We start from the raw sequence: 27,949 nt of genomic DNA, 5'->3' as shown, positions 1-27,949 counted from the left end.
TCTCATTAATAAAATGGAAAAAAAGACTAATACAAATGTCAAAAGTTAACCACAAAAGTGTTTGTTTGGGTTTGTTTCTATGTTAAATTTAAGGGAAAATTTATACTTGGAACAATCTTTCATGACATGGAAAAAGCATTCCATTTGTTCAAAAATGTTTTGACAATCTTAGCATTTAGACTTAGAAGGTGTCTATGTACAGGCAATCCAAATTGAAAAAACCCAAACTGTCAGAAGTCTTTTCCAACAGGCTCTATAGAAAAGCAATTTTTAGGCAAACAGCAGAACATGTTAAAAACTGTCTTAATATAAGTATAATCAATCATATTCAATTTCATACACTTATCTAACAAATAACTTCTATGTGCATTTATAACATGCAATGCACTGTGCTAGGGGCTACTAATATGCACGTACATAAAACATCCATGGCCCTCTACCCATGAGATTACGGCTCTGCCATGGCTCCTACTCCCACAAATAAAAAGTAACTGAAGAAAGAAACATCATCAGAGATACAGAAGCATGGAACAGACTGATGAATCTCAGAGAAAAGGCAGGGTGGAGGGTGGGGAGACAGATTAACCAAAGAACTTATATGCATATGCATAACCCATGGACACAATAGTGTGGTGAAGGCCTGTGGCGGGGGAGGAACAGGGGTGGAATGGAGGGGGTCAATAGGGAAAAAAGGGGGACATCTGTAATAATTTCAACAATAAAGATAATTTAAAAAAAAAAAAGAGAGACATCATCAGAATGAAAAATACTTTGAGTATAGTAATATTGTAACACTTTTATAGCATTTACCATATCCAGGCATTCTGCTTCTCCTTACATATATTTAAAAAATACATTACATATATTGAATATAAAATTTACTCTTTATGATAATTCCATGTGTTATTACTAAGCCCATTTTATGAAGTGGGAAGTTGGAGTACAAGTCATTGAATAACTTGCCCATTCTAACTAGGTCATTCACCTACTTAGTGACAGAAACAGGATGTAGACTCAGGCTCTCTGAGGAAATAATAATATCAACCTTACAGGGTGGATATGAAGACTAAATAATTTGATACTTATAAAGCATTAAAAGGTACAATAAAAGACTATAATAATTACTGAATTGTTAACATTGATAAAGTATTGCAATCATAATACTTTCAGGTAGCTATCAAGCGATTTTAATGTTTGCTTTTGTTCTTTATTGTAGGGTAAAATTTGTAATAATATTTAATTCTATGTATACATAATCTATTCAATTTTGGCTTGTTGGAAAATTCTCCAGTGAAGAAATTTTTCCATTTTACTAACTGGAATTAATCCATTTCTGTCCCTTTTTTATGATTTCCAAAACTCACATTTTTAAAATCCTATAACACTTTACATAAAAAAACAAGAAAGTTATATTAACATTTCCCATATGTTTGCAGACTTCATTTTGATTAAGTGCATTAAGAATATGTTTAACTCACATTTATATGCTTAATTTTACTTAGATAGACATTCAAACTAATCCTTATTTATCCAGAGGCTTACATTTCCAAAGAGTAATACAAAAGCTTTGGTGTCGCTATGGTGTAAGCTTCAAACGGCCAGAAACCTCAACTGTCAGGATCACCTTTTACTTCTAACACAGGACTTGGCACATTTTAGGTGGCAAACATATGTGATTGAAATGGATGAATAAATATTCCTTTATAATCTCTGAATAGCAATTTCACCTTGCTGTTGTCTTGGCCAATGCTGTTCATCACATACATGTAAGTTTTCCCAATTTCTCCCACCTTTATTAATTGCCGTATTTTCTCAAGCACCAAGTTGTTTTTCTTTCTGGGAAAACAATTATCATGGTGGAGTAATATTGGAAAATAAATATTTATTTTGGGGTTTAAGTCAAAAAGTTAATAACCTTTTGCTGTTTCACAAGTCATCATTTTAGTCTTTTCTTCTTTTTTTTTAGAGAGAGAGAGAAACACACTGATTGGTTGCCTTCTGCATGTGCCCCAGGAGGTGAGGGGTTGGAGCCTGCAACTGAGGTATGTGCCCTTGACTGAAATCGAACCCCGGACCCTTCAGTTCACGGGCCAACACTCCATCCACTGAACCAAAGTGGCTAGGGCTAGTCTTTTCCTTAGTAAAGAAAGCTCATGAATGGGCTTATTTTAATTTATTTTTGAAATAATTTAACTTTACAGAACAGTTGTAAAAATAGCTCAAAGTTACCATATACCCTTCACAGTTGTTTCCTAAAATTAACATCTTATATGACCATGGTATGTTTATCAAAACTAAGACATTAACATTGTTGCAAAAACATTAAGCTACAGCCTTTATTCAACTTCCAAATGTTCTCTTTTGTACCAAAATCCAATTCAGGGTACTATGGAGCAGCTTCCAATCTGCAAAAGTTTCTCAGTCTGTGAAAGTTTCTCAGTCTTTCCTTGTTTTTTGATCTCAGCATTTGTGAAGAGATACTCCAGGTAAATTCAGGTCAGTTATTTTATAGAATTTCCCTCAGTTTGGGTTTTTCTGATGTCTTCTCATGATTAGACAGGGCTCATAAATTTGGAGGGGGTGTGGAGGATACAACAGAGGTAAGCGCCCTTCTCATTGCATCACATTGCAGGGTACATAGTATCAACATGACTCAGGACTGGGGATGTTAACCTTGAGCGCTCAATTAAGGTAAGGTGGTATCTGCCAAATTTCCTTACCATAAAGTTAGTCTCCTTTCCATACACTATTTGTTAAAAGAGTCACTAAGCTCAGCCCATACTCAAAGAAAAAAAAATTAAGCTCCACCTCCCAGAGGGAGAGTTTCAAAGAATGTGTGGAAATATGTTAAAATCACCAAAGTAACTAACAAATATTTTACTAGATTATTTTGAGGCTATGCAAGTATCATTAAAGTTTCACCCACCAATTTTAGCTCAAAGCCAGACCAACTATAACACTATGAGTTCTTTTTGGCCTACAAATTTTCCCCCATCAAACCTTACAGTCTAATGTAACCCAGATTCCTAGTAAGTTAACTCACAGGCCAGTGCCCACCAGTAAGCAGAATGTGGAACCTCTTTGTATTCATCCCAAGATAACCTGCTTACACCAAAAGCATAGAGTGATCTAGAATTTACATAAGGCTACCTGCTTACACCAAAAGCACTGAGTGATCTAAAATTTACATAAGGCTACGTAGAGGTACTCACTACTCATCAAAGCCCCATCAAACATTGAGTATCCTCTAAATCCTCTTGGGCAACTCTACCAACCAGGAATTACCCTTCTTTCCTGTTCCCCTACATCCTGCCCAGCCTCATTAGTTGTTTGTTTTGTTTTTGCTGCTTCTGGACCTTCCCCACATGCTTCTAAATCTCCCTGTCCAAGTTATGCAGAGCAATTTGCTTCTATTACAGTTCTCAATTTTGAATGCTCATAACCATGCCCAACACTCCCACGTGCCCCACCCTGTAAAGAAAGGACCTGGCAGTTACCAGGAATCATCCGCTTAAAGGGCAATATGGGAAATAATGACTCTCATTCTCACACTAACAGATACTTAATCTTCATTTCTTATAATAAGTATAAATATTAATTTTACTTGTTAAAGGAATAAAAATCAATAAGCTGAACTTTAATTAATCAAACTGTGTTTTCTATTTCTAGTACATGAAATTATACCCTATAAAAACATAATTCTTCTGGAAGTCAACTGTTCTTTGAAAAATCCAAATTTCCATATATGAGCTTGTTGAATAAGAGAACCTCTAATTCCTTGGATATCTAGGGATTTGTAATAAAATTTCCTTTTCTCCTCAGTTGCCATCTTCAACATCTGACCAGTAATTTATAATAACACTTTTCTAAAATAATATATTTTTCTATTGTAGCTCTACTTGTTGTCTAAAATGTTGTTTAATACTCTTCTTTTTTATTTCTCATTTTTCTCTAAGGATAAGTAAGTTTTGGAAAACTCAGTCAATGAGAACTTAAATCCTATTGTTTTCAGTAGAGGAGAAAAAGTGAGATATTGAGGATCAACCCACAGCAAATTACTGCATTTCCACCATATCAGCTAGAAATGACATCAAGTCTGAACATTATTTCTGCTTCTTCTACACCAAGAGTCAGTAAACAAGCAAACACACAAGCAAAATTCTAGCCCAGAATATTGACCCTGCTTCTTACATTATCTAATTTAAAATCAAAGATTAAAGAAAATCTAACTCTGAAGACCTAGTAAATATATATTAATGCACTTTAAACTTCTGTAAACCCAGACAATACTCAACGAGCAACATTTTAAAAATTAACTGAATCAAAATTAGAAGCCATTTCTTTAAACCTTAATAATAAACTTCAACACATTTACCACCTTTTTAAAATGTATAAGCCTGCAGTGGATTTCTTTTCCATTTGACTTAGATCAAGCAGCTTAGAATTATATTAAAATTGACCCAGTAAAAGCAGTTATAAAAAGAGAAAAAACATCACATGCCAATGAATTTCTATTACCGTTATTTTGCCCTTTAAAGCTTGTTGGGCTTTTTTTTTTTTTTTTTTTTTTTTTTTTTTTTTTTTTTCATAAAAGCAGTTTAGCTATAAAGCTGTCATGTGCCCTGCTCTAGAATTCAGACTGTCTTTTTACACATTTTAGATCACAGCAACAACACTGAGCTTTAATAGAGGGTCCCTAGGGCACATTTAAATCTTTAATAACAATAATTTTTCTTCTTTTCCTTAAGTGTGCCTATTTCCATTAAAAAGACTAACATTGAGTATTGTCCTACTGCAGTTTTTCAGAGGTAGATGATTCTGAATTCTTAGTTACATTTTTTTAAATGCTTCCTTTCCTTCTAGAGAGGAGGGGAAGAGAGAAAAGGAAAATGTAAACATCTTATCTGACCATAAAAACTCCCACAACTTTGACAAGATGCATGTTTATCAGGAGGTTCTAAAAAAATAACACACTCAAAAATGTAGAACAAATAGAGAATTAAAGGCCCTTTGTTTACTTTAAATGGACCAGCAAGCTTGGATAAGAATGATGGAGTTGGAATGAAATAAAGGTCACATCTTAAGTTCCACACAGGCCACTGAAATTACAAAAAGAAAAAAAAAAGTGAACATAAGCTTTCCTAATCACTCAGCATGCTACAGTTGCATGCTTTTGGTCACAAGGGTAAGAACATGTAGAAGATTCACTGGTAAACCAACAAGAATAGAAAAACAAGTCTGTGCTCGTATTCAACATTAGGTCAGTAACGTTATACTTAAAGGTATAAACTTTCAAGTCAGATATTTTTTCCAGTAACAATAAAAAATGAAGAAGCCATGTCACTGATAATTAGAAAAAGAGTTGTTCTTACTATATATATATTTGTTAAAGACTGTGATTGGGAGCAGTTTTAGGTTCCCAGCAAAACTGAGAGGAGTGTACAGAGTTCCCATATACACCCTGACCCTAGTCTCATCCATTATCAATAACCTCCTATGGAATAGTACATTTATTACAAATGATAAACCTACACTGATGCATCATCATTGTCCAGAGTCCATAGTTCACATTAGGGTTCACTTTTTTTTCATTATTTATCTTTACTGTCAAAATTATTACAGATGTCTCCCTTTTTTGCCCCCATTTATCCCCTCCACCCTGCTCCAACCCCCCTCCTCGGGTCTTTACCACTCTATTGTCTATGTCCATAGGTTATGCATATATGCATATAAATTCTTTGGTTGATCTCTTCCCACTCATCCCCCTACCCTCTGAAATTTGTCAGTCTATTGCATGCTTCAGTGTCTCTGGGTCTATTTTTTTTATCAGTTTATTTTGTTCATTAGATTCCACATATAAGTGAGATTACATGATACTTATCTTTCTCTGACTGGCTTATTTCGTTTAGCACTCTACAGGTCCCTCCATGCTGTCTCAAAGGGTAAGAGATACTTCTTTTTTACAGCTGCATAGTAACCCATTGTGTAGATGTACCACAGCTTTGTTTACCCACTCACCTATGATGGGCACTTGGGCTGTTTCCAGATCTCAGCTATTGTAAATAGCACTGCTATGATCATAGGGGTGCATATATTCTTTCTGATTGTTGTTTTGGGATTCTTAGGATATATTCCTAAAAGTGGGATCACCAAGTCAAATGGCAGTCCATTTTTAATTTTTTGAGGAGACTCCATACTATTTTCCATAGTAGCTGCAACAGTCTGCATTCTTCACTTCCTGGGTGTTGCACATTCTATGGGTTTGGACAAACATAATGACATATACCCATCATTATAGTATCACTAGGGGCCCAGTGTACGAATTCATGCACCTTGAAAGGAACTGTGGGCTACAAGGCTGTGGTGGGCACAGGGACGGGTCTCAGCCCATCCTCCTCGCCCTCGCCCAGCCCCTCCCACTGTGGCCTCCAGTCCCCTGTCTGCCGGCAGCCCCACTGCTTCCCTCCCCCGCCACTCCCATGCACTGATAGCACAGAGCAATCGGGGCCAGTGCCAGCAGCAGGTGCAAGCAGGGCTGTCGCTGACAGTGGATGTGAGAGGCAGCTGCTGCTCCGATCACCCCTCAGAAGCAGGGGGAGGTGGAGAAGCTACAGAGGCAATTGGGGCCAGCAGCCGCCACTTGCACCCGTGCAATCGGGGGCAGTGCCGGACGCTGGCAGCGGGTGTGAGCGGTGGCTCCAGCGCCGACAGTGGGTGCGAGCACCCAGCAGGACTGCAGCACGTGGGAGCAAAGAATTTTCAGTAACTACCAGAGGTTCGCCCTGATGACAGTGACCGGCACCCCACCATGATCTGGTCCTGCTCACCTGCTCCACCATCTCACCGCAGCCAATGCCCCCCATGCTCCGTGCTCTGCCGCCTGCTGAGGATGCCCACTATGTTTCACATGCGCCCCCTGGTGGTCAGCGCATGTCATAGTGACCGGTTGTTCGGTTGTTCTGTTGTTCGGTCTATTTGCATATTAGGGTTTTATATATGTAGAATATAGATATTATAATGTATCTTCACTGCTATAAAAATCCTCTGTGCTCCACCTACTCATCCCTCTCTTCCCTACCTCATCTCCTGGCAACCACTGATCTTTTTACTACCTCCATAGTTTTTTTTTTCATTTCCATAATGTCATATGATAGTCAGAATTACACAGTATGTGGTCTTTTCACATTGTCTTTTACTTAGTAATATGCCTTTAAGGTTTTCCTATGTCTTCTTATGACTTCATTGCTCATTTGACTATATTTTTATAACTAAATTCTTCATGTAGGAATAAAATAAAAGTCAGCAAAAAATATCTGAGGTGTCAAAATATAATATTTTGACCCAAATTAGACCACACACGCTATAAACAGAAGATACTAGTTGTTTGTATTTATGTATAATAAAATTTTTAGATATCTTTAAAGACATTTGTTATATTTTAAATCAAGACAAAATGTTATTAATTACTTAGTATGCATAAAACACTATAATGAGAACCTTATTTAATTGGAATTTTTATTTAAAAGATGGAAATCTGGTGTCTATTTACAAAATCCTATTTTGGAAGCTTAAATCACAGCTCTAAAACCATCAAATATCAATAGAATAGTTATTTTGAAAAGGAATATATATATACATAATACAGCAGAATTTTATTTAAACCTGCACTGCTCATTTAAATTAAAATAGATTTTATTTCTAAATTTCCAAATTTTGTTTTTCCTAAATCATGTTAGAAATTCTTCACACATGAGAACTAGCTAAAGTCATGGAAAATTTTAGCCTTTAAGTTCATTCAGTTGGGAATTATCTGTGCCAATGAAAACCAAAACAAACAAAAAAAAAGTTTCTTTTGAAAGCAGAAAACAATGTATTCATATTCTAAATCCCTTAACCAATATCTAATTCAAAAACAGCTAAATGGATTTTACTTAAATTGCTCAAAAAAAAATATTTTTCAAACATAACCAAGGAACAAAAATTTCATACAAACATCTACAATGTAAAAAAAAAAAAATCAATAAGTGACAATAGAAATGCATGATAGAGACCCAAAGAGGATCCAATAGTGATTATCACTATTATGACACCATGCAGATTTTCAGGATCATCTAAGTAAGGGAGAAATTCTAAAAACTTGCTGCCAGTTGCACTGTGCGTATTATCCAGATACAAGTGGTAAGTACAGTAAGTCAAGCCACAAGATGCAATCATTCCCGTTTTTCAAAGGCTAGAGTAATTATCAAATATCATGTAGTTAACTAAGATTTATCAGTCATTAAGGACATTGGTATTTTTGTCTTCTTACAATAAGGTGTTTATTATTTCAGTAATCCCAAGAGCTCTCACAGGAATTGTTGTGGTAGTAGGATACATGACCACTCATTACTGACCTATTTTCCCAATGAATAATAAGCAAATTTATTGGTTTCACTATGTCTGTATTTATGGAGGCTGATTTGTTAAGTCACCCTGTGCCAATGAAGCTAACCAAGGTCATAGGTTCAATCACCGTGAGAGCCAATTCCCTTTGCTCAGTTCCATAGCCATAGTCTTTACCCTAAAACTTAGCCAAAGGCCACATGGAAGACTAAGTAGGCCAGAGATCATGGATGAATCAGCAAAAACCCACTACTCATGACTATAAGAATAGCTCAAAAGCAAAACCCCTATTAATTAGTGTCAGAATTTCATTCTTCAAATATCATTAAGTTTGCTAATCTGCAAAATAAGACCTTAATTACTGCCTATAAAGTTGATATGCTAAAAAGGCATCCAAGTCTTTAACTTGTTTAATTCAAAAGCAACAATGGTAATGAGTATTATTCCCTAAAATGCCACTGCTTTTACTGGAAAGGATTTTATTTTTATGCAACCTTTTACTTAATAAAAATCTTGCAAGTGAAGTTAAATGTGAGCCCAACAAGTGCACTTTCCAGGATTTCCTTCAAAATCAAAAAGCAAATGCTCTTAGTGGAGGGTCTGTTTTTATCTGAGTAGCTTCCTCTCAAAAAAGAGACTCATAGTCTTATTAGACATCCCAAAGCAAAATGATACTTCATTTGACTTTGTAAATACAGGACCACTGAATAAGAATTATTGACAAACAGAAGATGATAGATAATTATGGAAATTGAATTTAAAATTTCTCAAGGTTTAGATGTGTTTGAGCAGAACGCCCTGTAAATATACAATATCTTTCATTGTTCAGAGTTAGAGGATGTTATTTTATGCCTTTGGATTTGAGTTGTTTTTTGTTTATTTACTGTTTTCTAATCAAAATAAAACAGTACCAAGTGAATGAATAAGTCTATCAGTAGCAGAGTGGTCTTTGTTTGCACAATATTACTATGCACTCAGTAGTTGCCCAATAAATATTAATTGATAATGATGGAAAAGGACTTTATAAACAGATGGTCTAGGATAAATTCACTGAAAATGTAGATAGAAACATTCCATTCTTTAAGAAAAGCATAAAGTAGAAATTAAACAAGTTCTGCACTCAGAAAATCTCTGCCTATTGCCAGGCAGCTGTTCAGTCAACAAGAGCACAGACACTTTTCATCATCATCATAGCATTAACAACATTAAATGTTTATTTGCATATGGTGCCACACAAGGGGACTAACACAGATTTATGCTAGCCTTGTTAGTTATAATTTACAAGGACAATATTGGCAAGAACAAATAAGTACACACAGCAAAATAAATGTGATTAAACAATAATTTGAGATCTAATCATAAGGTATGTACATAAAATATATGTCAGACTTAAATGCAACTCACAGGAGCAATAAAAGTAATTTATTTATAAAGTAAACCTTAACTATTTTCAAACAGAATGTGAGATGCTTTACACGAACACCTATATATATATATATATCCTTAAGAATAAGTGAAATAAAAGAGTCACAGTACTGATAGAGAGGACAAGTAAGGACTCTTCAAGAACCTAGAGGGCAAACAATCAGAACAAAATGTGGTGGGTGGGGGCAAAAAGATTGCATGAGGACTAATTTTAATGAGAGTTGGAACAAGAAAGCTACAAGCAAAATGATCAACCCAAGAATACATTCTGAGAAACACACAATATTTAAAAACACACAGTATTTTCTTGAGTAATAAGAAAATATAAGTTAGTATACATGAGAGAATTTTGGAGACAGATCATTGAAATGGGGAGGTGAAATGGGGTAGAAACTACATTACAAGCATTTAATAATTAATGTCCTTAATGAAGTCAAAAGCCTAAGAAGACATGACATAAGTGTTAATTATATATAAATTAGATTATAAGAATTTCAGGACAACTACACATCATCTCATAAGATCGCACGCTTCACAAGAATCCAAAGGCCTTAACTTACAAACTAACAGTTGGCATATCACTTCTACCATATAGAATACATTTCTAAACTTTCAGCTTTTAAAAAAATATTTATATTTTTATTGATTTCAGAGAGAAAAGAAAAGGGAGAGATAGAAACATCAAAGATGAGAGAGAATCATTGATCAGCTGCCTCTGGCACACTTCCTGCTGCCCCTCATACCATGGGATCGACCACAACCCAGGCACTTGCCCTGACCCAGAATCCAATAGTGACTTCCTGGTTCATAGGCCAATGTTCAACCACTGAGCCAGGCTAAATTTTCAACTTTTGTTTTATTAATATTAAATAGTAGGATCCTCAAATATATTATGAAAATGGAATATTCTTTAATCCAGCCAGCTATTAGTCTCAATGTTTCCCAATACAAGAAAGATAGCATGGCTAATGGATACTGTGTCTTTGAGATCCATGCATAAACCATACAGGGAGTTTGCTCTATTAATGGAAATACAAGTATTGAGTGAGTGCAAGGTTGAAAGAGACAAAAATCCAAGATCTCTTCCAACTTCTCTTCCATAGGCAGTTTAGTGAAAAATGTATTTTCCACATAGAGAATATTACAAGGGTTTTAGTGTCCCCTGAAATGCCCAATGCCTAATAAAGTAGACTAAGTTAAATAAGGGGTGAGAGGTAGGTACAGGTGGTAAGAAGGGAAATCAAGAAAATGACTAAGGGAGAAAACTAAAGAACATGATATGTCAGGAACTTCACAATCAAGCTGTGCCAAACAGTGCTCAACCAGCGTTGAAAGACAAATCCCATAATAGCTGATCATTCTTTCCCATCTATTTCCTTTCCATTAGCATGTTGACATTAATGGTTCTTTCACAACTTTAGAGAAAACAGTGTTTATTTTATCCTTGCAAACACACACACACACACACACACACACACACAACTTGTCCACAGGTAACAAACATAAAAGAGAGAAGGAAATAATTAGTATGGTATAAAATGATAAAACAAAAAGCAATGTTGTGAATCGAAAGTATAGTGAGTCAGAATTTAAATAAGCATTTCAGCCATAGATTGGTAAAGTGCTTATTATCATGTAAGAAAAAGCAGTGGTGTAGAAAATCACATTCATAGAAGAAATGTCTAAAATTTGAAAACCCAGTCTCACCAAAAAGGAACCCCTCCCACCCAAATTTTCCCAAAGGGCCAGAAAGGGTAACTCTCTCCCCCTTGGCCTACTCTAGACCTCTGCAAAGCTGAAATGATACCCTTACTGGATTACAGTGATTGTTAACATTTCTATTTCCTCAACTCAACTGGGAGCCTCTAAAGGGCAAGGCAGCATTTAAGTATCTTTACATCCCTAGTCACCAGCACAGTAACTAGCACATAGTAGGTACATAGTATGATATTTTACTACATATAGTGCTGCTACATAGTATGCAACATTTATTTGTTCATTCCTTCAAGAAACACCTACTGGGACCTTATTCTAGGCCAGCAACTGCTCTAGGTGCTAGCGACACAGCAATGAACACAACAGACTGAGTGCCTGCCTTCACAAAGCCTGAATCAGGAAGACAGCAAATGATAGGCAAAGAACAGCATCACAAAGAGGAAACAGAGCAGTGGAAGGGGGTCAGGCATGAAGACAGGGTACCTTAGGAGAGTTATCAAGGCCTTTCTGAAGTGGAGCTCTGAAAGACATGAGGGCATAAGCAATGCAATTGTTTTCAGAAATGAAAATCCCTGCCTCTGGAAATGGAATGTGCAAATGTCCAGGAGCAGGAGGGTTCCTGACAATGTCTATGAAAAAGCAAGAAGGCCATGCACTTGGTCTAGAGTGGGCAAGAGGAAGAACCACAGAAAATTCGGTGATGGGGCATATAGGGACTAGATCAAAGGGGCCCTATAGGCTGAGGACTTCAGATCTCATTCTGAATGTGATTTTAAAAAGCAACACATTTTTTAAGAGTTTTGAAGAAACATTATCTAATTCTGTGGGGAAATCTGTAAGGAGGGAGGAATGGAAACGAGGCTACTGTACCAGCCCAGATAGGCAACAATACTGGCAAGATGATAGAGGAGAGCAGTCAGGTAAAAGGGGAAGAGTAGCTACCAATTCAGAAAATATTTTTAAAATAGAGCTGACAGGATTTAATGATGGACTGGATTGAAATATGGGAGAAATGCAGAAGGCAAGGATATAAGGAGACATACGTTTTTAAAAACAAAATTGAAACTATTTTATCAAGATGAGTATCCATCATTTTAAGAAAAATAAATCATATGAGCCACTTATTAGGATGAACCACACACATGTGCACATGCTCATACACACACACACGAGGTTTAGCACCTTCTGTACGAGTCCACAGGTCAGAAGGGAAAAGAACAGGAATTGGAACCCCAGTGACCAAACTGTCCAGGCATTGTGGCTTTGAATCACAGCATCCCTCTAACTTATTCCCACCCAAGACTGATACTGGACAGCAATGTTTCAAGGGTCTCAACCTCAGATAATAAACAAGACTGTAACTTTTTCTCACTGCCCTATAAGCCCCATTAAATAAATCCTATCTAATAAAAGAGTAATATGCAAATTGATCATCACTCCAACACACAAGATGGCTGCCCCCATGTGGTCAAAGATGGATTCCCCCATGTGGACACAAGATGGCCACCACAAGATGGACAGCAGGGGAGGGCAGTTGGGAGGGACCAGGCCTGCAAGGGAGGGCAGTTGTGGGTGATCAGGCCAGGAGTAGAGAGCAGTTGAGGGGGAACAGGCCTGCAAGGGAGGGCAGTTGGGGGTGATCAAGCCTGTAGGGGAGGGCAGTTAGGGATGACCAGGCCAGCAGAGGAGGGAAGTTGGGGGTGACCAGGCCTGCAGGGAAGGGCAGTTGGGGGGGACCAGGCCTGCAGGGGAGGGCAGTTAGGGGTGACCATGCCTGCAGGGGAGGGCAGTTAGGGGTGACCAGGCTGGCAGGGGAGGGCAGTTAGGGGAAAACAGGCTGGCAGGGGAGCAGTTAGGCATCAATCAGGCTGGCAGAGGAGTGGTTAGGGGGTGATCAGGCTGGCAGGCAGAAGCAGTTAGGGGCAATCAGGAAGGCAGGCAGGCGAGCAGTTGGGAGCTAGCAGTCCTGGATTGTGAGAGGAATGTCTGATTGCCATTTAGGCCTGATCTTATCAGTAGGATCGGGCCTAAACGGGCAGTCGGACATCCCTCGAGGGGTCCCAGATTGGAGAGGGTGCAGGCTGGGCTGAGGGACACCCCCCCCCTCCGTGCACGAATTTCGTGTACCGGGCCTCTAGTCTATATAATAAAAGGCAAATATGCAAATCGACTGAACGGTGGAACGACTGGTCGCTATGACATGCGCTGACCACCAGGGGGCAGATGCTCAGCACAGGAGCTACCTCCTGGTGGTCAGTGTGCTCCCACAGGGGGAGCGCCACTCAGCCAGAAGCCCAGAGCAGGGCCCACAGCTGCTGAGCACAGCAGCAGTGGCGGGAGCCGCTCCAGCATCCATGGCAGCACTAAGAATGCCACTTAGGGGCCTAAGCCGTCAGTTGAACATCACCCGAGGGCTCCCAGACTGCAAGAGGGTGCAGGCTGGGCTGAGGGACTCATCCCCCAAGTGCACGAATTTCGTGCTATGGCCTCTAGATATATAATAAAGTTGTAGCTGTAACTTGACCATAACATGGGAATAGATGTAAAAACCTGAGTTTTTCATTCCTTGAGAAATAATGCCAAAGATTCAGTATTCAAATAAATTTTAAAAAGGATCCAGTGTACAGAATAGAAATGGAAATTAACTAGAAATGCAATGAGTCATAATACAGCTTTTCTATAAAGTACAGAAAACAAACAAAATTAGCCAAAGTGAGAACTCACAGCATTAGGAACATCAGTAGAAAACGATTGTAAGTGGAGTGGGTGGACAGCAGGGTACAAAGGCAGTGATTATTAAGGAGAAAAAAATTACAATTAAGAGAAAGGTTTGGATCTATATATGATAAAAATTTAGATAAAGTATCTTTGAGACACTTTCGTATGGCTTAGAGACATAAAATGTGGAAAGGGGCATGGAATATGATTCCAGGGAAATAAACTCATTTCAAATTATAGCATCTAATTATTTTATTATATGTAAAAAAGATTCTTCCGCAGAGGGCGGAAGGCAGAGAGGGAGGAAGGAACTGTAACCCTGAATAGGAAGCATGCAGGAAACTCTAACAAAAAAAGCATAGAAATGACAGTTTTACTGTTAAACATAGCAGATGTCTTATCATGTATAAGTGTGTCATAATTTATTTTTCAACAGTGGAGAGCAACACTGTATTAAACTTAAAATTTAAAATAGCTATAATTAATTAAATTTTTTCAGTTACAATATTTGTGCCAAGTATACTTTCAGGAAGCCCTAAGAGTTGAGGTGTATATATATTATAAAGAATCATTTTTCAACCAAGGTTAGCAACTTTAATAAAATCTGCCTGTTGGGTCACAACAGATGGTTCAATACTGACGACTAGTGGTCAGAAACCTGTAGTAATTCCCTATTAAGTATCCTAAGATTTTTATCATCTGAATTTGAAACAGGTAATGGAAATTATGTAAAAACCTGAGTTAAAAGACTTCTTTCCCTTACCAACATTTTGAAAATTACAATAGAAAAAAAAGTGTATCTGCAGTCTTTCAAAGTCTTTTCTGTCCATTATTTGCAGTGTCCTCAAACCAAAGTTAATCAGTGTTTGATATTGAGCCATAGTAAAGGTAAAATTCCATGAGAGTCCATTTATTAACATACACGTGGCCGAATTACCATTCTTTCCAAAATCATAATTAATATTTCGAAGAGTCTTACTTTTATAATTCATGTATCTGGGCTGCTCTCTTTTTCTAACTTGTCTATTAGACCTTAATATATAAGAAATCCAGTTTTCTTAAATTCCCGGTATAATTTGAAAAATAGTTACCTATTATCATTGCAACAAAAAATATTAAGATGCCTAGGAATAAACTTAACTAAGGAGGTAAAAGACCTGTATTCAGAAAACTAGAGGACGTTGAAAAAAGAGATAGAGGAAGACATAAACAAATGGAAGAATATACTGTGTTCATGGATTGGTAGAATCAACATCATTAAAATTCCAGACTATCCAAAGCAATCTATAGTTTAAAATACCAACAGCATATTTCACAGACCTAGAACAAACTCTCCAAAAATTAATATGGAATAAAAAAAGACCCCAAATAGGCACAGCAATCCTGAGAAAGAAGAACAAAGTAGGAAGGATCACAATACCAGATATCAAGCTGTATTACAAAGCCACTGTTCTCAAAACAGCCTGGTATTGGCACAAGAACAGACATATAGACCAGTGGAACAGAACAGAGGACCCAGAAATAGACCCAAGCCATTATGCTCAATTAATATTTGACAAAGGAGTCAAGAGCATACAATGGAGTCAAGACAGTCTCCTCAATAAATGGTGCTGGGAAAATTGATCAGATATATGCAAAAAAATGAAACTAGAGCACCAACTTACACCATACATAAAAATAAACTCAAAATGAATAAAGGACTTAAATGTAAGACGGGAAACCATAAAAATCTTAGAAGAATCCATAGGCAGCAAAATATCAGACATATGTCGAAGCAATATTTTACCAATACAGCTCCTAGGGCAATGGAAAATAAAAAGAAAATAAACAAATGGAATCAAAATAAAAAGCTTCTGCACAGCAAAATAACAAGAGAGCCACAGCATGGGAGAACATATTTGCCAATGTCATCTCCAATAAGGGTTTAATCTCCAAAATTTATAGGGAACTCATACAACTTAACAAAAGGAAGATAAATGATCCAATCAAAAAATGGGCAAAGGACCTAAATAGACACTTTTCGAAAGAGGACATACAGAAGGCCAAGAGACATATAAAAACATGCTCAAAGTCACTAATCATCCGAGAGATGCAAATCAAAACAACAATGAGGTACCATCTCACACCTGTCAGAATGGCTATCAGCAACAAATCAACAAAGGATAAATGCTGGTGAGGATGCAGAGAAAAAGGAACTCTTGTGCACCGCTAGTGGGAATGCAGACTGGTGCAGCCACTGTGGAAAACAGAATGGAGTATCCTCAAAAAATTAAAAATGGAACTCCCATTTGACCCAGTAATCCCACTTCTAGGAATATATCCCAAGAAATCAGAAACACCAATCAGAAAGGATATATGCACCCCTATGTTCATAGCAGCACAATTTACAATAGCTAAGATTTGGAAACAGCCTAAGTGCCCATCAGCAGATGAGTGGTTTAAAAAATTGTGGTACATCTACACAATGGAATACTACACTGCTGTAAAAAAGAAGAAGAAGAAGAAGAAGAAGGAGGAGGAGGAGGAGGAGGAGGAGGAGGAGGAGGAGGAGGAGGAGGAGGAGGAGGAAGAAGAAGAAGAAGAAGAAGAAGAAGAAGAAGAAGAAGAAGAAGAAGAAGAAGAAGAAGAAGAAGAAGAAGAAGAAGCTCTTACCATTTGCAACAGCATGGATGGAACTGGAGAGCATTATGCTAAGTGAAATAAGCCAGTCAGAGAAAGATAAATATCACATGATCTCACTCATTTGTGGAATATAATGAACATAAACTGATGAACAAAAATAGATTCAGAGACATAGAAGCATCAAACAGATCGTCCAACCTCAGAGGGAAGGGGTGGGGGGCTAAAGATCAACCAAAGGACTTGGATACATGCTTATAAGCACAACCAATGGACACAGACACTAGTAGGGTGAGGGCATGTGCTGGGGGGTGGGAACGGCTAGGGAGAGGTCAATGGGGGGAAAAGGAGACATATTAATACTTTAAACAATAAAGAAAATTAAAAAACAGTAACCTTCTATATCAAAATGCTCCTTTTACAAAGTTTAAATATTTAAAATATAATTGTGACAATCTGAATTCTTGAAAAATGTTTGTGGGACTTTAGTTAAATCATTTAAATTTCTACATACAAACTTCAAAGAAATTAAAATTAGTTACCGTCACTTTCTTCTCTGCAAGAATAAGAGCAAAACAATAAAATAATGTGTACAAACCTTAAAGACAGATTTTTTTTTGGCCCTTCATCTTGTTTATTTTTTTTTAAATAAATCTTTATTCAGATTATTACAATTATTTCTCCTTTTTCCCCCAATAGCTCCCCTCCACCCATTTCCCACCCCACCTTCTGCCCTTACCTCCCCCCCACTGTCCTCATCCATAGGTGTATGATTTTTGTCCAGTCTCTTCATGAACCCCCCATACCCCTTTCCCCCTGAGAATTGTCAGTCCACTCCCTTTCTATGCCCCTGATTCTATTATATTCACCAGATTATTCTGTTCCTCAGGTTTTTAATTCACTTGATTTTTAGGTTCACTTGTTGAGAGATATGTATTTGTTGTTCATAATTTTTATCTTTACTTTTTTCTTCTTCCTCTTCTTTAAGAATACCTTTCAGCATTTCATGTAATACTGGTTTGGTGGTGATGAACTCCTTTAGCTTTTTCTTGTCTGTGAAACTCTTTATCTGCCCTTCAATTCTGAATGATAGCTTTGCTGGGTAGAGTAATCTTGGTTGTAGGTTCTTGCTATTCATCACATTGAAAATTTCTTGCCACTCCAGTCAGGCCTGCATAGTTTCTGTTGAAAAGTCAGCTGACAGTCGTATGGATGCTCCCTTGTAGGTAACTAACTGTTTTTCTCTTGCTGCTTTTAATATTTTCTCTTTGTCTTTTGCTCTTGGCATTTTAATTATGATGTGTCTTGGTGTGGTCCTCTTTGGATTCCTTTTGTTTGGGGTTCTGTGGGCTTCCTGGACTTGTAAGTCTATTTCTTTCACCAGGTGGGGGAAGTTTTCGGTCATTATTTCTTCAAATAGGTTTTCAGTATCTTGCTCTCTCTCTTCTTCTGGCACCCCCATAATTCTGATGTTGGTATGCTTGAAGTTGTCCCAGAGTCTTCTTACATTATCTTCAACTTTTTGAATTTTTTTTTTTGCTTTTTGCCTTTTCGGTTGAGTGTTTTTTACTTCTTTGTAATTCAATTCTTTGACTTGATTTTTGTGTTCCTCTAGTCTGTTTTTGGGTCTCTGTATAATATTTTTTATTTCAGTCAGTGTATGTTTAATTTCTAGTTGGTCCTTTTTCATATCTTCGAGGGTCTCGTTATATTTATCGGCCTTTTCTAGGATATTCTTAAAAAGCCTTATAACCGTGGTTTTGAATTCTATATCCAGTCATTTGTTTTCCTCCATTTCTTTCGTTTGTGATCTGATTCTTTGACGCCGCATTTTCACTTCTTCCCTGAGTTGGTAAGGTAGATTTGTGTGCTAGGTTTCCAATATGGCCCAGTGGGTCTGCCTCCCCAGTTAACCTGAGGTGGACACTCTTGGTGCACCCCTTTGTGGACTGTGTGTACAGCCTTGTTGTAATTAAGTCTTGATTGTTGTTGGTATCACTGGGAAGAATTGACCTCCAGGCCAGTTGGCTGTAAGGATCAGCTGTGTCTATGCTGGGAGAAGTTCGGTGCTGGAGACAGCCTTATAGGATTAGACTTGCCAAATTGCAGTAGCCTCTGTGCTCAGCTTGGATGGGGTGGGGTCTCAGTCTTGGCTTCCCGTCAGCCTTGCCCTTGCGTGCACGTGCGTGCCTTCAGACCTCTGCCTTCCCGGCTCCCGAGTCTCCGCCCGAGATTCCAGACGCCCCCCACAAGAGCGTGGGTCCCCAGGGGCTCGCCTGGAACTGGGGTTCACTGCAGTCAGAACTGGGGCTCAGTGCATTCAGGAGCCTCTGACTCCCCTCCACTAGGGAAAGCCTGTGGCAACCTCCGCAGCCTTTGTGCGCACTGGCGCGTGCACGCTTTCAGTCCTCCGCCTTCCCCAGCTCCCGAGTCTCCGCCCGAGAGTCCAGACGCCGCCCACAAGAGCATGGGTCCCCAGAGGCTCGCCTGGAACTGGGGTTCACTGCAGTCAGAACTGGGGCTCAGTGCATTCAGGAGCCTCTGACTCCCTTCCACTAGGGAAAGCCTGTGGCAACCTCCGCAGCCTTTGTGCGCACTGGCGCGCACGCGCTTTCAGTCCTCCGCCTTCCCCGGCTCCCGAGTCTCCACCAGAGAGTCCAGACTCCCCCCACAAGAGCGTGGGTCCCCAGGGGCTCGCCCGGAACTGGGGTTCAGTGCAGTCAGAACTGGGGTTCAGTGCGGTCGGGGGCTTCCTTCCCCCTTCTGCCAGAGAAAGTCAGCCAGGCTTTCAGCCGCCCTTCCTCTCTGCGCGCACAAAGACCCTTTGCCGTACCTCCAATTCTCTGTGAGCTTTTCTCTTTCCTTCTAGTTGTAGAATTTTCACTCAGCCAGCTTTCCTGTGGTTCTGGATGGTGTCCGTTCTGTCTTTTAGTTGTAGTTTTGAAATTGTTGTGCGAGGCAGCAGTTTAGGTGTTTACCTATGCCGCCATCTTGGTTTTCAAAGACAGATTTTTTTTAACTAAAAATGTTACATGCAGCCAACTGGTCATTCATATGTGAAAAGAACACTCATTCCTTCAACAACTATTTGCAGAATGTCTGCTATGTGATAAACAATGCACTACATGCCCCAGAAACAGGCGTGTTGAACAAAGTTCCTGCCAGTGGAGTTTACATTCTAATGGGGAAGACATACAATAACATAAGTAAGCAAATAAAAAAAAATTATAGATGGTGTTAAGTGCTATAGAAAAAGTTAATATGATCTGAAAGAGAGTAGAGTGGCTGAAAGGGGCTATTTTAGAAATGAGGGGGGCAAGGAAGTTCTCTCTGAAGAGGTGGCAATTAAGGCCGAGGAGAGACGAGAAGGGAAAAGTTATGCTAAGAATCAGAAGAAAAATGTCCCAATGAGACACTGAGAAAAAAATCACTGTAGCTAGAGCACAGATTTCTTAGAATAATTTGTAGCTAAATATGTAATGGTTAGCCTGGCTGGCATGGCTCAGTGGTTGAACATCAACCTATGAACCGGAAGGTCACAGTTTTGATTCCCAGTCAAGGCACATGCCCAGGTTGTGGACTCGATCCCTAGCAGGGGGCATGCAGGAGGCAGCTGATCAATTATTGTCTCTCATCATTTATGTTTTTGTCTCTCTTCCCTTTCCCTTCCTCTCTGAAATCAATAAAAATATTTTTTTAAACCTACCTTATTAAAAAAAAATGTAATGTTTAAATTTCAGAATACCCATCTAAGAATGGAAATATAATCTATAGCTTCAAAACCAGCAGTAAGTATAAAAATAAATATATAACACATTTCAATCCAATATTAAACAAGTAATAAAGAGGAGGAAAAAAATTAAAAGAAGAGATCTTTAAAAAATAGCCCAACTGGTGTGGCTCAGTAGTTGAGTGTCTACCCGAGAACCAAGAGGTCACCAGTTCAATTCCCTGTCAGGGCACAAGCTCAGGTTGCGGCTGGATCCCCAGTGGGAATGGGTGCAGGAGGCAACTGATGGATAATGTTCGTCTCTCATTGATATTTCTATCACTCTATTCTCCCTTCCCCTCCCTCTAAAAATCAATTTTAAAATATATATATATAAAATAAAATGATAAAAACATTTCCAAATATATCAATAATCATAAATGTAAACTCACTAATGAAGCCATCCTATATAATAAAAGCCCAGCAACCAAAATGGCGGAACGACCAGAGACCAGAATGACCACGGCCCCTAACCCCAGCCGGCCGCCCCACAGCGAGCAGTTAGGGGCAATCAGGCAGGCAGGCGAGCAGTTAGGGGCGATCAGGAAAGCAAGCAGAGGCAGTTAGGGTCAATCAGGCAGGCAGGGAGAGTGCTTAGGGGCGATCAGGCAGGCAGAGGCGGTTAGGGGCAATCAGGCAGGCAGAGTGGTTAGGGGCGATCAGGCAGGCAAGCAGAGGTGGTTGGGGCAATCAGGCAGGCAGGCAAGTGGTTAGCGGCAATCAGGCAGGCAGGCAGAGGCAGTTAGGGGCGATCTGGCAGGCAGGCGAGTGGTTAGGGGCAATCAGGCAGGAAGGCAGGCAGAGTGGTTAGGGGTGATCAGGCAGGCAGGCAATTGGTTAGAGGCAAATAGGCAGGCAGGCAAGCAGTTAGGGGCCAGCAGTCCCAGATTGCAAGAGGGATGTCCAACTGCCAGTTTAGGCCCAATGCACAGGGATCCTGGCAGTCGGACATCCGGGGTCCCAGATTTTGAGAGGGTGCATGCTGGGCTGAGGGACCACTCCCCCATGCACAAATTTCATGCACCGGGCCTCTAGTTAAAGATAATTCATCATGTGAGATTTTTTGTTTAAGTCCAGCTATAAGATGTTTATAGGAAGCACATAAAATTAAAACTACAGAGGAAGGATTAAAATAGAGAGGGAAGATCATATGCCATGAAAACAACAATTCAAAGAATGCTAATGTCCAGGCAAACACTAATTAATAATTTAAAAACTGACCAAGAAGTAATTATATCCATGAAACCACAGTCACAAAATAGATAAAGCAAAACTGACAAAAATCACAGGGATAAATTGACAAACCTTATCATAATGGGAGGCTTTAGACTGACATATTTAATAAGAATGAACAACATTTACAGAAGCGACCTATGCTTGTGTATGTATGTGCATCAGACATACATAAAATTTTGCATCCAAATACCAGAAAATATATTTAAATTTTTTTTACTCAGAGAATACTTATTAAAAAATTGATGATGGTACTAGGTCAAAATGGAAGGTTCAACAAATTTCAAAGGAATTAAATTTAAAATAAATAATAAAATTTAAAAGTAAGTAACACGTATAATTGAAAGTTACAAAAGGCACCCTACATAAGTCTTGAATTATAGAGGAAATCATGAGAGAAATCTTAAAAGATTTAGAAATAAAATACCATAAAAGAACAGCACGTAAAACATATGGTAATTTGGTGATAAATTTACAGTATTAGATTTAAAAACAGAAAAAACAATGCTCTAACTTATAAGTTAAAAAGTAATTCTAAAAATTAAAAAAGGGTAAAAAATAATAAAGTTAAGAGCAGAAGTTGATGAAGAAATAAAGTAAGATAGTCAAAACAAAAACTAATAAAATAATCATGTCTAGCAAGACAACTTTAAAAAGGGGGAAAGAATCCTAATATATAAAAACCCTGGGTCCATCACATCCGCAACAACCGGGAGGCTCGACCATTCACCAGGCTGTGCACCGCAGGCCAGCAGGCTGAACTGCTGACCTCTCGGAGAAGAGAGAGAGGCGGGGCTGATCAGCAGTGGCAGCAGCTGCTGGCGAGGCCTGGATAGAGAAGCAGGGTGATCAGACCCTGCTTCTCTCTCCCTCGCCAGCAGCCAAGCCTCTCTCTCTCTCTCCCAGATGTCAGCTGTTCAGCCACTAGCAAGCAGCCTGGGGCAGCTGCTGATCAGCCCCGCCTCTATGATCAGGCCCAGAGATAGGCCTGGAGATGCTGACTGGCATAGAAACTGACCAATCAGAATCAAATCTGGGTGAATTGCAAGGAACCAATGGCTGCCTAGGAGGCGGGGCTTTTGACGCTGACTGGCATAGAAACCAACCAATCAGAACCAAATCTGGGTCAACTGTGAGGAACCAATGGCTGCCTAGGAGGTGGAGCTTTTGACGCTGACTGGCATAGAAAATGACCAATCAGAACCAAATTGGCCAGCAGAGGAGGGCAGTTGGGGGCGAGATCAGGTCTGCAGGGGAGGGCAGTTGGGGGCAAGATCAGGCCTGCAGGGGAGGGCAGTTGGGGGCGAGATCATGCCGGCACGAAAGGGCAGTTGGGGGTGACCAGACCAGCAGGGGAGCAGTTAGGTATTAATCAGGCCAGCAGGGGAGCGGTTAGGGGATGATCAGGCTGGCAGGCAGAGCAGTTAGGGGCAATCAGGCAGGCAGGCAAGCAATTAGGAGCCAGAAGTCCTGGATTGTGAGAGGGATGTCTGACTGCCGGTTTAGGCCCGATCCCTGTGAGATCGGGCCTAAACCAGCAGTCAGACATCCCCCAAGGGGTCCTAGATTGGAGAGGGTGCAGGCTGGGCTGGGGGACACCCCCCCAGTGCACGAATTTCATGCACCAGGCCTCTAGTAATTAAATAATACTGAAGGAACAGGATATAGCTTCAGAAAAAGATTGAAAAATAATAAAGCAGGGCTACGGTTGCCTCTTTAAATTCATTTCAAAACACAGAACACAGATAAAATGGTTAATTTACAGAATCATGAATAATTGTCAAGCTAAATTTCTAAATAAAAAGGCTATGTAACCAAAAAAGAGTGAACTAAAAATCTCAGCCACCTAAAAGATAACAGGTACAAATGACTGAATGGGTGAGTTTTAACATTCATGTAATAGACAATCCTCCTCATAGATCCAGAGGATAAAAAAAGAAGGAATCTACCTAATTCATTTTATGAGATTAATGTAACTTTGCTTACAAAAGCAAAAAGAACAGTGCAAAGAAAATTATCACTGACCTCAACCATAAGCACAAATATAAATATCCTGAAGAAAACACTAGCAAATTAATTTAGCAATACGTAAAAAACACATCAAAATATAGTTCTCAGGGATTCAAGGAGGAGAGCTCAATATCTATTGACAGAGTCAACTACATTTAAATATTAAGAAATAGCAGCAAGAATATTTGATATATTTCACAGCCCATTCATAATTTTAAAAACAACAACAACCCTCTCTTGGCAAACAAGAAATACAAGCCAATGTTGTTAATCTGATTTAAAAAACAGCACTCAAAACCAGGAGCAAATACCATACAACAGAGTTAACACTTTAAAACTATCCCTATATATACTGAAATAAAGCAAGGATTCATGCCATCTTTGCTTTTAGTCAACACTGCACTTGAATTTCTAGCCAGTGCAATAAAACAACAACAAAAATAATTATAAAGAGACTAAATTTCCTTTCATTTCAACTGATACGATTACCTACACAGTAGATACTATGTCAGTAAAGCTACTAACAAATCATCAGAACTAATAAGATCATCAAACAAAATTGTTGTATATGGCAACCACATATAAAACCAGTTACACCCCTATATACTACAAATAATCAATGAGAGATGAAATAAAAGAAAATATCCCATTCACAAAACAAAATAAAACCATAGGTACCAAGAATAAGTCCAACAAAAGAAGTATAAGACCTTTATATAGAAAATTATAAAACATTGGAAAACATGTTCTCTTCCAATTAATCTATATTTAGTACAATTACAATCAAAATGCCAGCAGAATATTTCATAAAATATGAAAGATTTTCATTATCATTTACCAAAATATAATAAAAGCTATAATAATTGAGACAAAATGATAACAGTTCAGAAATAGACAAACAGATCAATACAATGCACATAGAACCCAGAAGATATCACGGGAAACTAGATGCATAGTGGAAGTGGCATTAGAATCAGAGGGAAAAAACAATTTATTCAAAAATAATGCTGAGGTAACTGATTTGTCATATAAAAAAACAACTTAGAGCCCTAGCCAGTTTGACCCTCGGACTGAAGGGGCCAGGTTCGATTCCGGTTAAGAGCACATACCTTGGTGGCAGGCTCAATGCCCAGCCCTGGTCAGGGCACCTGCGGGAGGCAACCAATAGATGTGTCTCTCTCACATCGATGCTTTTCTCTCTGTCTCTCCCCATCCTTTCCACTCTCTCTAAAAATTAATGGAAAAATATCCTCAAGTGAGGATTAACAAAACAAAAAACAAAACAAAACAAAAAAACTTAGATTACTTCCTCCCACCATTAAAAAAAAAATTCTGGGGAAAGCACAAATAGTTCAGTATTTTAAAATGAGCAGATAACCAGGTGATCTGTACAGGCACAGATGAAATCTGCTACAAATATGGGAAAAGATGCTCATATCGGGAAATGAAAGTGAACATAAAAATAAGTTAACACTTTATACCTATCACTCCAGCAAAAATAAAAACTATAATGATTACTACTGGTAGAAATGTGGGGGAAAGAGCCATTCTCAACCACTTTGCCGACAGAAATGTGAAGAGTTAGAACCTTTTGGAAAAATAACCTGGTAATCTCTATGATAATAAAGCATCCATCTGTAGTAATAAAAGATTAAGTAAGAACTATATCAACTAGTTGGAGAAATTTCCAGAAAGTATTGGTCAGAGAAAAAAGCAAGATGCATAAATATACATATATATTATGTGATCATATCAAAAATAAAAGCATACAAAAAAAAAAGAAAGAAAGAAATCCTATATGGCCTTGCAGAGTAGCTCAGTTGGTTAGAGTATAGTCCGCATATGCCCATGTTGCAGGTTGAATCCCAGTCAGGGCACATATAAGAATCAACCAATGAATACATAAATAAGTAGAACAACAAACTGATGTTTCTTTCTCTCTCTCCTTCCCTCTCCCCTTTCTCCTGCTCAAACAAAAACAAACAAACAACAACAAAAAACCACACAGCCCTAGCCAGTTTTGCTCAATGGATAGAGCTTCAGCCTGTGGACCAAAGGGCCCCAGGTTCGATTCCGGTCAGGGGCATATATGGTTGCAGGCTCCTCCCCAGCCTGGGCCCTCATCGGGTCTCGTGCAGGAAGCAACCAATCAATGTGTTTCTCTCACATTGATATTTCTCTCTATCGTTCACTCTCTCTTCCACTCTCTCTTAAAATCAATAGAAAAACATTCTTGGGCAAGGATTTTAAAAAAAGAAAGAAAGAAAGAAAACACCTATGTATGCAAAGGTGTATATAGTCTATATATGTCTGTCCAGGATAATTTAGAGCACAAGGAAAAATATCAAGGGTTATATCCCAGGATATTTACACTTTTTTCTTTTTTAGGGAGTAGGGGGAATGTTGATGAGAGAGCAAAGGGGAAGGGACAAGGGGAAAATGAGCCAAGTAAATAATATACATTAAAAAAGAGAATGCTTGTCTGATCAATTGTGATATGATCACATTTACTTATGCATTTAATTAAATTATATGTGAATAAATACTTTTTACATTGGATCAAAACAATGTATTAATATGGCTACTACTTAATGCATTAAGCAAATACTTACTGAGTGCAAATTGTATTAAATGCTAGAAATGCAAAATGCTCAAAACGAGTACAATTGAAACAGACAACACATCAAGATATGGTAACAGTAACAACCTAAGACAAAAAACTTCATATAATTATCACTTTCTAAAAACTGAACAATGTGGAGGAAAAAAGCCATCTTTGCAAAAGGAAAAAAAGTAGTCGATGGCATTGGGAACTATTAAAAGAATAAAAAGTGTAGCTCAAAATAAGGCCCAGACTTATCCTACACACATAGCTTCACCCAGGAAGAATAAACACTAGAGCAGGAACTTTCAAATGTTCTCCTGATGCACACGTTTTCCTTCAGAGCAGCACCTGTGTTGCTGTCCTACTGTGACACCCAGTGCCTCAGTGCCTGTGTTCCTCTCTGCCTACTACCCACCTGGTCACCGGGGCCTGACAAAGGGTTGAGTTCTAGAGCTCGTGTCCTAAGGAGTAGGAAAATAATGAGCTTTCCTTGTGCTTTCCACAGAACTTCTGTGTTATTTTTAAACTCTCATTTACTTGTAAATTCCACCTCCCTTTTCTCAAAACCCAAGACGGCTATTGGGATGGTCAATGTGAGGGCAATTCAATGGGCATTTATATAAAAGATATCTAGCCTTAGCTGGTTTGGCTCAGTAGACACAGTGTCGGCCCAAGGACTGAAGGGGTCCAGGGTTTAATTCTGGTCAAGGGCACATACTTTGGTTGCAGGCTTGATCCCTGGCCCCAATCAATGTCTCTCTCACATCGATGTTCCTCTGTCTCTGTCTCCCCCTCCCCCGCTCCACTCTGTAATAATTGATGGAAAAGTTGATCCTCAAATAAGGATCAACAAAAAATAAAAATAAAAGATATCTAAAAATATCAGTGGGGAAAGGGAGGCTTGTGTTATGAAATAAGTATCTGAAAATGTGGAGGATATCTAAAAAAAGGAGGGCATTGACTATGGGAACAAGAAGAGGGTAAAGTGAATGGCCAAGCAAAAGTTTTCCAATTCAGCCCTGGAAAGGTAAGTGAAGTGGAGTACAAAATCTACATCTCCAAACCAAGTAGGGTAGTGATCAAGGAAGTTCAGGAGAAGGGGTTAATGAGACCACTTTAGAACATTTGTCTAACTAGGATCCCCTCTGATTAGACACAGAAGTCTCAAGGGAAATGCTAATGCTATTAAGAGGACATTAGAAAAACATTCTTGGCTTCCTTGGAAACTTCTCCCTTAATGACTCCAAACTAAATACATTAATAAATAGTACCCAAGGCTTTTCTTACATGAAGTGTCCATTTTACTCAGGGTCTCGAGCCACAGTAACATTTCTGGGAAGGAATGAATAGCCACTTCTTTATTAGGTCTTTCATAAATGGTACCAATGCCAAAAGATGAAGAAAAATATTGAAAAAAGCCAATATCAATTACTTTAACTTTTCTGCAAATGGCCTTATTTTATTGATGAAGC

General features: G+C 38.7%; 1 protein-coding gene across 1 annotated transcript in view; it reads right to left on the bottom strand.

Annotated features, from left to right (window-relative positions):
- CEP128 (centrosomal protein 128) overlaps nt 1-27,949 on the bottom strand; it is a 384,557-nt gene that overhangs the window by 279,741 nt on the left and 76,867 nt on the right. The gene's annotated exons all lie outside the window — the stretch shown is intronic.

The sequence above is a fragment of the Plecotus auritus genome, assembly GCF_963455305.1.
Source record: "Plecotus auritus genome assembly, chromosome: 1".
NCBI lineage: Eukaryota > Metazoa > Chordata > Mammalia > Chiroptera > Vespertilionidae > Plecotus > Plecotus auritus.
Note: the sequence above shows the minus strand (reverse complement) of the source record. Positions and strands in the feature narration are given on the sequence as shown.